Here is a 12,102-nt window from a genome sequence, read left to right on the forward strand (position 1 = left end):
CCCCTATATGACAGATGCCAGAAGGAAAAATAGCCATAATATATAAAAACATTTCACCTGTTTTAAATTTCTCTTTAATTAAGTATAATCCTAAGTGGCGCAGTGCAAATCTAAAAAATTTGGAGAGAAGTAGGAGTACCTTAGCTTATAGTAATAGGAAAAAAGGAGATTCAGGAAGATGTATAGCTCCATATATGTGGAGTGGCTTTCAGTCAGTGCTCAGCTACTATACAGTAAAAATATCAGAAGGGAAAATTTTGCATGTTAGATCTTCTCCAAAAACAAAGTGAAGTACAAAAAGTATTTGTGAGGCAAATACTAAAAAAAAAAAAAATTTGAATTGACGATTAATCCTGAAGTTCCATGTCTAATTAATTCTACAGAGCAATTGAAAATTAAAAACATTACAGAGCAATTGAAAAGATGACTGTCCTGTAACTGCTGACCTAGCTACAGCTGAGAGCATGATGGATTTAACATGAAAGAACTAATGTAACATTTCCATACTTTACTGGGGACAGGTTGTGCCTCTGATAATTGCCTTGAATTGCAGATACTGATATCATCCCACTGATTTTTATTGCTTCATCAAAGCAAAGCAAATGTAAATTCATAGTAGCTACCCACCTGAGCTACTTTTCTGACCGTTTCATATCAAGGGAGTGGACAAGCAGATAGACCATGCTATTTTATTTATCCTACCTATGTAGACTGGTTGGTCAAAAGGAGGACCAGCTTTTTAGAGTTAGAAAAATCTGAGGGATTTTTTTCATTGCTTTGCTCAAAAGGGAATGTTGTGATGTTTCAGTGCTCTACTGTACAAGTAGACAGTAGAGGATGAACAACTTTTAAGTTGTGACAGCAATTTTTTTTAAAAAATGGAACCTATGAATGTCCTGTATCAAGTCTCATCTTGAGGAGTTCATTCTAAACTAGTTCGTTCCCTTTTCTTTAGCCTTTTTCCCCCCAATTTCTCCATTGCTAGATATTATACACCCTTCAAAGTAATTTCTTCAGCAGATTTATGCTGATACATTATTAAAGATAAATATTTCAAGTGATGCAAAGGTCCCTAAACTTCTTTTGAACTATATTTTTAATACCTAGGAAAGTTGGTGTTTCAAATCATCCCTGATCTTAGTACCCTAGGGCTTGAAAAACATCCCCAGTATTAATGAATGTGATCTGAGTACAACATTTGTCAGAGAGAGCTGGGAAAGGGACCATGAAAAACGTATTACGTAGAGTGGAGCAAAATGGTTAGCCTTCTGATTATAAATCTAAAATATTAAAATAATGAATTCACAGAACCCTATTAGACATCAAAGCTTGTGTCTTATTGGGGTATGCTTTTAATTTATATGCCCTCTTTCAGGCCAAAAGTAAACCTGGTAAATTGAACAGTGAATTCCTAACCTGATTGAAAAAACCTGACTCTGGATTGTTGCTGTCAATAGAAGGGAGAGTGTGCAAGCTGAACTCTACCCAAGTAGATGCCTGTGGTATATTTTAATGGCACATTTTCAAACCTTACAACCTTTAAAGACAGAGCTAAACTTTAAAGCAGCAACTTGGTAGCCGTTATGCTCTTTGCTCTTTTATTTCAGTTTTCTTTGTTTCAGAAGTCTGCAGCAGGGGCAGCTGTAGGAAGGGAATTTAAGTGCTTTCAGTTGGCAAGAGCAACAGTGTTAGAGCTAGTAAACATTATGTCTTTTTTCCCCCTTTTTCCAAAGTAGTGAGGAATGCAGTGAAATGAATATGCAGGCAGCTCATAATCTCTACATTCCTCTAACCCAAATGTCAGTTTAGGAATATTTAAGCACTCTTCATTACATAGCCTTTTGATTTTAAAAGTGAGAAAGTTTTGTTATATTCTGCCTAGAAACACATAAGGATTTCAGAGACGACAGATAAATACAGTTGGTAAAAAATGTTAAATGTCAGTAACAGGCACACAGGATGAGAGAGGGTGAGTTATTATGGTGCTAATGTGAGATATGGGAGACCTGCTTTCAATTCCTTTATCCATCACAGGCTGCCTCTCTGACCTCGAGCAAATTTGTCTCTCAGGTTCAAATTTACCAATGTCTTTAGGCACGTAACTCTCTCTGTTTAAACAAATACACTGCTGATGAAATGAGTGGTAAGTTATTGATTGGTACATTTGGTTCACCAGGCTTCCATTTTTGTCAGCAGAATTGGGGGTCATGTTGCTCCATTATCTTGGGGTTGTGTTGGGAACATAAATAGCTTACTAGGCTCTTGGGATGCTGATTTTCCAACTCTGGGAAGCTTCAGAATATCTCATATGATTATGCCCCTGTGTGAATTCATGTTGAGCTCCTTTCTGCTATTGTATTTAGTTCTGATCAACCCATCTCAAAAAAGCCTGTAGCAAACCCAAAGAAGGGCTGTGGAAATGATCAAAGGTATGTAATACTTTCTGTACATGGAGAGGTTGAATAGACTAACACTCTTCATCCTGAACCAGAGGTGTCTGAATGGGGATGTGATGGCAGGCAATACAGTTGTGAAAAGGGAGCAATTACTGAGTTTCTCACTGTATAATTGCCGTAGACTTAGTTTTTTACCTAACATACAATTAAACTGCAGGACCCTTTTCCAAAAGGATTATGGGTGAGAAAAGTTAGATGGTTGTAAAATATATAATAGAAAAATTTCTGGATGAAAAATCTATTCTGGATTATGGAACACAAAGAAATGACCTTGAGTTTAAGAAATTCTGTAGGCTCAGGCTGCAGAAAGCTGTGGGGAACTGCTGCCTCCTGTTTATCCTAATATATTTTGGACACTTTTGATACTGACCACATCAGAGAGGATTCCAAGATGGATGGACCTTTCATCTTTCCTGACACAGATATTCTTATTTTCTTACTTTCCAAAAGGAAATAAATACAGACAAATATATTCTTCTCTGCGCTTTGTTGGGTTTCATTGATTCAATGACAGATGCTAGGTGTGCCTTTTGCTGAGACAGCTGAAGGGATAGAGATGAAAATATATTTTTGCATTTATATTTCATCTTTCCCTGGAATGAGGAGGAAGGGAGTCCATTTGAAGAGCAGGCTCTCCTTCAGTGACTGAATGTTTAGTAGACAACCATCTTAGCAATGGACCAGAGAATTAGCTGTGACAACTTTCCACCATATGCCATCTTTTTTTTAGTGAGAGACTAAACTACTACTTTCACATGATGGCCTTCATCCTTCTCTTACCCTTTCCCAGTTATTTCTGGTTGATAAGAGAAAGCAAACCCTATTAATCTGTGGCTCTTGGTTGTGGGTAAAATCTGAGAAGTCACCAAAACATCCCTAATTTTCCTACACAAACCAGCTGGTATCACAATCACAGCAGAGAAGAAGGGAAATTACTAATTTTGGAGACACTCAGTAGAAAAGGGAGGGATGATTTAATCTAGCCTTGAGTGTTTGGCTCCTGAGGCAGACTGTGGACTTCTGGGGAAAGGTGGGACACAATTTGAATGGATAAATCTCCATGGCAATGAGCAGCAGCACCTGGTAGCTACCAGGCGTCCATCTCCTTCCAAGAGACGAAAGTGTTTTCTAATTTCCCCCCACCCCCAGCACTCTTCCTTGCCAAAACCCTCTTTGTAGCAATATCCTTCTAGGTGCACCAATAGACATACATGTCTGCCTCTGAGGTTTGAGAACATTACTTACCACGTAGTAATAGGGCATACCCAGCAGCAAAGCCTGTCGCTTTCCTCCAGTAGGACTGCAATACAGCTTCCAGGCTTGCCACAGCCCCAACAATCCTGGGAGTGAGGAACTGAGATGAGACAGTTTATTTGCAAAACAGAAAGCTGTATCGCTAGCAATGAACTGAAGAATAAACAGAAGACTTTACACAAATGTGGCACTTGCTCTTTTCAAATTACAGCCGTTGTATTTTTCCTACAGATGAAAAACAAACAAGCTGCTCTGTCTTGTCTCTCCCAGCTTGCTTAGAGACTCAACTTAGCTTGGCTGCATGTAGATCAATTTTTTTCAAGAGATCAGGATTTCCTTTTAACCTTTTGAACTGTAAGTCTCCATAGGATCCTGATGTTTTCATCAATTATATATTTTCATTTTGTACTGGTAATCAATAGCACTTTAGAACACAATGGCATACTTTAGCTTTGTCTTAGGCTAGTAAATGAATAATAACTAAATAATGCATTTCAAACAAGAGAGAAATGAATATTCTCCCTCCAGTGCACAAAGAAACATGGAAAAAGAAATCTCCGAACAATAGGACATTGATTTTTGTGTCTCCAAACTTTCCAGCTGCAGGCAGAAAAGACAAGAATAGAGTTTTAGTACTGTATCTTACGCCTGAAGTTGCATTTGGGCATGAAACTTCAAGATGTATCTCATTTTCTGAGCATTACAACTGGGTAAAGGTTTGATGCAAGCCATGATAATACTAAGAATTCACTGAGTAATAGGAACCTTTGGAAAGCAAAAGGAAATGCTTGCAGTTCAGCTTTGTTGGCAAGGGCCTTAAAACTCTATGTGTTCTCAAAAGACAAAGCCTCCAAACAATTGATATCTGGAAAACAAGACTACATGTGTATGAGCAGGCCAGAGATGGTCAGGGAATAGCCTCAGACTCTGCTTTGGAATCGTATATGCTGTTACATTGTTAGCACAGGTTTTGTCAGAATTTTGGCCGGTGCTAATGAGTGTTCTCCCAAGCAGCACTGGAGTGTACATAGGTTGGGCGTTAGTGCTCTTGGCAAAGAGCTTGAACATGAATTCCCTGTTTTGGGTACAAGAACTTGGCTGTGCAGATCGGAACCGTGCAGTGTCAGCTGGCCTTGAAGCCAAGGAGCAATCCACCTCTCGTTTCATTTGCTAATGGAGACATGGCCAGTGGGTATTGACAGTGTTTGATAACCCTGCTACCAGCTGAAGAAAGAGCATCTCATTTCTAAAGTGTTTGACTGAGACTGGAGAGATTCAGTTCCTACATATGGCACAGGTTTTCAGCCTAACTTGAGTTCACTTAGATCCTCTGTGTTTCTTGTTTCACCTATAAAATAGAGATAACAGAACTCTTTAAGTACTGTGACAATGTTATGTGGAAAGATAGATGGATTGTAACATATTTAATAGAGCAACCATCTCTTACTAGAAATGTCCAGGATAATGGGGAATTCATTTGACTGAGAAAAGTTTCCAGTTCTCTCTCTTTGCCCCACTGTTTATTTCTCTACATCAAACTGTTTAGCTCAAACACTGAAGATGCTGGAGGCTCTGGAATCTGGCTGGGTTATTTTTGTCTTCTGTGAATTCAGCCCACCAGTGTACTTGTGAGGGCTGAACCCCTGCTTGGTGTTTGTCAAAATGTATTTTGAGCCTGAAATCTTTTGAAGGCAACTGGCATGTGGCATTTTCTAAGTAAAGTTTTTGTCACTGGAATACAAATGTCAGTGATATTAGGTGATGCAGGGCTGCACAATTAAAATGAGAATAATAACAACAGAAGAGAATAGTGAAAAAGTGTTAAAGATTCACAAAAGGGGATGCAGGTTACTTTTCATCCTGATTCAGGACAATGCTTAAACTTACCTAAGTGTTAAGCACACTCGAACACCTTTCTCAAATAAATGCTATTTTGATCTGATTTTGGCAAGAGTAATGCATGGTGCTCGACAGCTATTATGTCCAGAATGAGATCTAAACCAAAATTATTCACTCGAACAAATTTCTCCCATGAAACTGATTGTCTACCTGATGATAGCACTGCTGGAGTTTCCCTTCCTTGAGTTAAACATACTGATCTTCATCAGTCCTGTGGTTCCTTTTCTCCTGTTTGTTTTCTCAAGAAGCAAACCCTAAGGTTTCTCTTGAGCATTCCCAATTATATATGAGTGTATTTATGTATATACTGATAAATTATTCTGACAAATCAGTGTAAGCTTGCAGGTGCAAGTTTAGGCATGTTGCATTTTCTCATTTAGGCATATTGCATTTCTCATTGAGGCAGTGATGCATTTGAATAAAATTCCTCTGTCTTATTCTAAACAGAATCTTACATCATGACTGACTGAGGGAAGACAAAACTGCATTTGTTAGCATGATGACTGAGTCATATATGCTGAACATGGACACTTTATTACAGAACAATGTTTTAACTTATTGCAGTGGCCTGTCATGTGTTCCTGCTCTCAGCCAAGTTACACTTTCCTGTAATAATGGAATGAACAAAGAACCTGCACTTGGGATATACTTACAAACATTAATATACATCTTAGATCTTTTGGTTTGATTCCTCGTGATAGGACAAAAGATCTCCATGTTATTCTTGCTTTACCTGGATATGCTTTTTCTGATGATTTTGTGGGATTTCATTATTCTTTTACATTTCACATTCTTTTTACATTTTGCAAAATTATCTACTTCTGAAAATGCAAATGAAGAAACTTCTGTCTCTCTCAAGATATATTAAAAGTGAAGAGTTAAAATGATTTTCCATAATCTGGGGTTTTTTTTAAATCCAGAAAGTTAAATGTAATTTTAACAACTGGCCAGCAACAAATGGCTGAAGCTTTAGGAATGGAGGATGTCTTCTCTGTTTACGCACACCAAAATTTCTAAGATCTAGACAAACATTTTTTTTTTTTTTTATGCTCAAACAGTTAGGACATGGAGTAGCACATTTAATTTGGCTAAAAGTCCTTTCTTTTCCAGCTTCTTACACGTATCTCAAGTCTGTCAGTGTAAAGGATATAATACTGTAACAAGCCTTTCTCAAGGCTGCCCTTTAGCTTAAGACAGTCCTTGGCTGCTGGAGAGCTCTCTGCCCCAAAAGATTTATCTGTTCCTTCTACCACCTCAGACCTGCATGCCAGCACAGGTGGGAATTGAAGAAGTTTTCAGACTTTCCTGTTAAACTTTCCATACAAAACCCATTAAGATTTCTGTGCAGATGAGGGTAGACAGGGGACTTGTTGAAGTGGGTATGCTTCTTTTAATCTTGTCTGCAATACAATCAGATTTTTCTATTGATCTTTGATCTGAAGTACAAAACGTCCCTTAAGCCATGGGAATTCAATGTATCTATTGAATTATCTGTCTATCTAGCAACAGTAGAGTCAATTTTTAAAATACATATTCGCTTACTGCATCATTTTAATTATATTATATGAGTATCTGACATATATCTTTGGTTTTTCAGAAGTTTGCAGAAAATTTTGTCTTCACAGGTGTATGCACAGCACAGTTACTTTTTTACTCTGGAGTTAAATTTTATCCTCAACACTTATATGATCTCAGTTCATCCTACTGATGTTACTGAGAGTCTTTAACTTCAGTGGGAGTTTGATCAGGCCCTGAAGAAAGTTGGCATCAGCCACAAAAGCCAACAAACGACCATGTCTAAGGAGAAATTCAATCAAAATATCCCTCTTCATGAATCAGAAAAGGCACACTGGAAATACTTGAAGAAACCAGCTAAAATTATATAATTAAATATATAATATCTCAGACAACAGAAATTTATACACTTCTAGATTATTTTACTTCTTTTATTTATCCTTTGTACAATGGAATTTAGCAAAGGTGATGCATCCCTGTAATTACAAGTGAATAACATTTTTACTCTAGGTTATAACAGAAATTTTTCCAGTAGTGAAACTCTCGTGAGCTACAAAGCCAGAATAAGTAAAACCTTCTAAAATTTCTTCTCTCCTATTTGATTTCAAAGTTCCTAGAAGACTAAAAAATAACTCAGGGCCCAGCTTTCCTGGTTCTTCACAGAAATTTCCACCCAGGACACTCTCTGCAGAGTGCTCAAACAATTGTTTGTGGCCACATTCACCTGGATGTTTAAGAATATTTTGCCTTGTGGGCAACATGGGTACAACTAAAGACACTTTGGATTTCACCACTCTGTAGACTTCCAGCACCATCCCAGAAGGTCTGTTGTGCTCAGGCCTCTTTGTTCTCCATCATGACACATCCTGACATGTGTAGAATACTCACCACACCACAAAACATCTCTGGTGGCAAACCATAATGTAGCCATCCTATCATTTCAGACATTTTGACTTGAAGAAGTGAACCCCAAAATCATAGTATAATATAGTCATGAACCCTCTGGGGCTCATGGGAGGGCTGTGAGGTGACCAGGGAAAATGACTTAATTTGTGTGTTAAAAGTGCAGTCAACCTGCTCCAGCAGCAGCCAGGTGTGGAAAGCATAGATGATACCTAGTAGGCTGCACTTCACCTAGAGGCCAGAGGTCATTGTCTGGACTGGACTTCAAGTTTTCCAGATGGTGATCAATAGGCATGACTGACTGATTGAAGGAATTTTTGATTTATTTATTGTGACAATAAGGCAGTTCAATTTTTAGAGCTTGCTGAAGTGTATGCTTCCTTAGCAAGTTAATGGTTGATGTAAATGATGACTGGGAAGCAGTTTTTTTCTTCTTGGTGGTTTTCAAGTCCTTTTCTGTGTAAACAGGAGCTGATTTTTCCTATATTCATGAGCAGAAAGTAACAGTGAAGTCATTGTTTAAGAGCTGTAAATGTGCAGCAACAACAGTGCAAATGCTTTATGGCATTCTGGATACTGAAATGTAGAGGCCTTTTGTGACAACCAAGATGTCTCCCATTGGTGCTTGATTTATTATTTACATGAATTTGGGGAATGAGACCTTGGGAGGTTGAAATATAATTATCTAGTTACATGTTCATAGTGGGGGGGAGGGGGTGGGGTGGGAAGAAAAGACAAAAATACCCCACAGGGAACAGAACAATATTTTAATCAAATAATTTGAAAAAATATTTCCTTAATTTTCAGTGAACATTGATATTCATAAAATCACTCAGTAAGGGCATAAGAACTGTTTGAGAAGGAAATATAGATAAATATCTGACTTGATATTTCAGCGTGTGTCCTTGCCTATTCTTGGTTTTGAGTACAAAGGGATTAAATGGAGAAACAAAATATGGTTCTGAGAGGGGCAGAGAGTAAGAACATGGTAGAACATTGTAATGTCTCAGCAGTAATTTCTTGAGATCAGTTATATCAGCAGTAATGTGGAATAGCTTGCATCCTGTTATTGCTTATGTAAGAAAGAAGAACTATTCTTCAAAGATATGAGAGCACCATCTGTGGCAATAATGTGGGAACAAAACTTGTGAGAAGACATCATGTTTCCATCTGTTTTCAGAGAGCCTTAAACAATGGCCAAATCCACCAGCAAGCTTCTGCTGTGTGAACTTGTGAAGTGGTTGAGAAAGTTTTATGGCTTCTGCCTCTGAACTTATGCATGCAAGTCCAGAACAACTGTCTGTCAAGAGCAGCTGCCTCTGCACAGGGATGTGTCGGCACTGGAGGGCACAGGCAGCATCAAAGTTCTGCTGCAGCAGCCGCCTTTCATGTTGGTCATGTACAAGGTCCTGCATGTGCTGAAGCAGGGAGCAAGCTTAATTCTTTGTCAAACTCTTCCATTTCCAAATGTTGGCTTCAGGGTGTTTTAGATATTTTAGGGTGTTCAGAGATTGTAAAGAATAAAATGTGATAGTACCAAGTTATCTTCTTGTGGAACCTTTATCTATTTTTGTGTCAGTAAGTTGTCTTGCAGCACTTATGAGTTTTTTTCCCAAAAAGTCATACTTTCTCCAATGTGTCTAACTGGATAGTTTAACACCAACCTGTGCAGTTGTTTTTTATGCTCACTTTGCTGTCTCCCTCACTGTAATGTTGGCTTTCAGGGAATCTCAGGAAGGCTTATCTTTTTTAGGGACCAAGTTTGGCTAAAGAATAGCAGAGATTAACTGTTGAATGACCAGGATATTTATCCCTGATATTTGTTAGTCTGGCAATTATACATTATTTTGGTATTATGATGGCAAGTCATTGCTTGATAAATGAATGAAAATGAACTCAGAATTTCCTCACGGAAATGAACTCAGAATTTCAACAGACCCTGAAGTCCAGTGCTTTTGGCTAACTCTGGGATTCACGTGCAACCTGGCTGAATATCTGTCAAGTGTAACAGGACTTTGAAGGAGATTGCAGATAATTTCTGGAATATGTCTTCTTTTAAAAGCCCATTATTTTTTCAGTAGTCTTTGCTGATACGTCTTACTGTAGCTAGGCACTCCTTTAAATTAGTGCCTGTGAGCCAGTGAGTGAAATCCTCCTCGGAGGTGCCAGTTTATCATCTTGGAGAGCACCGCCCCAGCCCAGTATCCAACAGGGGTACAGTGTGAGTTCCAGCACAGTAGTTCTGCACCAGCAGGAGATTTCTCTCATGAAAAGAAAATCCTCAGGAGAGAAATGGAGAAAGGATTTGAATCCTAAATCACCTGTGTATCCTTGGGAGACTGGTGTGAGAAGCTTGCTGTGTTCTCCCGTGTGGCAGACTATCCCAGCTATCCCGGCCATCACTTGTAGCATATTTTCGGCAGCATGCTTCAGCCAGGCATCAGAACAGGCTTCTCTGGTTTGCTCAACTGGGGGTGTGAAATAAAATTTCATTTTTGTTTTATTAGAAACTATACATCTGTGGTTTTCACCTATAAAACTCACTGACAATAAACAGTTCTGACTGGAAGGTATGCATGTTTTATCTAGTAAATCCAAAGAGAAGTTTTAAAAAAATGTAGTTTCAAGTGAATGAGAAGAAGAATAAATGGTAATATTGTGGTCTTGTAAAGGTAAGAGTGAAAAAGAAAGAAAGGGTGAAACATTACACAGGGCTTATGCCATTTTCTCTTCCTTTTTCAGGATATATGAGGGGCAGAAAACCTGGGCAAAAGAATACTTAGAAACAAAGAAAAACTTCTATGAAATAACCTTACAGACAAATGGGAATGGACCTCTTGTGATTTTAAATGTATTCCACTACTATGCTAACACATGCAAAGGATGAAGGAAAAAACTTACAAATGGAGAGAGTGTCAAATTCGCAAATCAAGACAGAATAATTCATCCTAAGAGATAATTTATACCGACTAAGCTGTCTGAGGCTTTGGAGATCAGCTTTTGGCATGTGTTTCTCTACAGCTTGCACGGTGGACCACAACATGCTATATAGATGATTCATGGGCTGGAGACTTTCTGCACATGCAGGGTCCAAGGTGGGTTGGCTCAGCTACAGAACAATTTTTAAAATTCCTTTGCACCTTATGTCTTTGGCTTCTTTTCTGTGGTTTCTAACTCCTACTTCTCAATAGCTGAACAAGATATTAACAGGATAAATTACTCACTCACAGCATTTTAGCAAATTGCAGGAGAGATGTGACTTATGAAAACAATTGTGTCTCTCAGATGCTTAGGCTCCAGCTATAATGCTGGTAAAGATGACAGTAACAATATTAATAATGAGAATGTATTGCCACTAAATAGACTGCAAGCATGTCTTTATTTACTTTCAAAGCTGTGCTTTGCCAGTACTGCCTGTTCCCTCTCTTTCCTGTAAAAAAATTTGGGGGGAGGGAAGAGGGGAGAGGGGGAAGAAAACAATGAAAGCCAGAAAATGCAGAGAGAATTCTGGCCAAGATGAACATAGAGAGGCAAGTAGTGTTGTGACTCTTTCCTGTTGTCAAGGGTACAAGTGAACAATAGGAAACTTTCAAAAATAATATTTTCAATTTTAAAAAATATTTTAAATGAATGAAAAATAATTTAAGTAGTTCATATAACTTTTCAGAAATACTTTAGTAACTCTTTGGATTAGTGGTATTAAAAATCAGATGAAAAAAAACCAGTGTCGCTTTATACCAGTAAAAGCAGTGGCTGAACTTTTAAAAGCTTGCTGCCATTAAAGTCTGCAGTGTTTGAAATATATAATAAGCTTATGATGATAATTCTCCATCCACTGCAGCTCTTTCTTTTTTTAATCCTTTTTTGCTTTCCCTGACTGTTTGACCTTCCGAATGATGCTAAAATTTATGGGAAGGTCAAAAAGTCACAGGGGCCCATGTGAGACAAAGGAAGATGAATACAGGATATCTAGGCAAAATCAATGATTTCTAAAGGCTAGTTCATACTGAGCAAAACACACCAGGGCTGTCTATAAGAAGGGTAGATGGAAGTTTGCTTTATACATATTAAAGGT

General features: G+C 38.1%; 1 long non-coding RNA gene across 4 annotated transcripts in view; it reads left to right on the plus strand.

The window, feature by feature from the left end:
• Positions 1-12,102, plus strand: part of LOC139598981 (uncharacterized) — a 142,791-nt gene that overhangs the window by 106,487 nt on the left and 24,202 nt on the right. For all 4 annotated transcript variants that reach the window (XR_011682114.1, XR_011682120.1, XR_011682117.1 and 1 more), the window contains exon 4: positions 10,770-11,122. This is a non-coding gene — a long non-coding RNA (uncharacterized lncRNA). The remainder of the gene's footprint in view (positions 1-10,769; positions 11,123-12,102) is intronic.

Source organism: Agelaius tricolor, unplaced genomic scaffold, assembly GCF_023055355.1.
Source record: "Agelaius tricolor isolate 1412-34295 unplaced genomic scaffold, bAgeTri1.0.p SCAF_1, whole genome shotgun sequence".
Classification (NCBI taxonomy): domain Eukaryota; kingdom Metazoa; phylum Chordata; class Aves; order Passeriformes; family Icteridae; genus Agelaius; species Agelaius tricolor.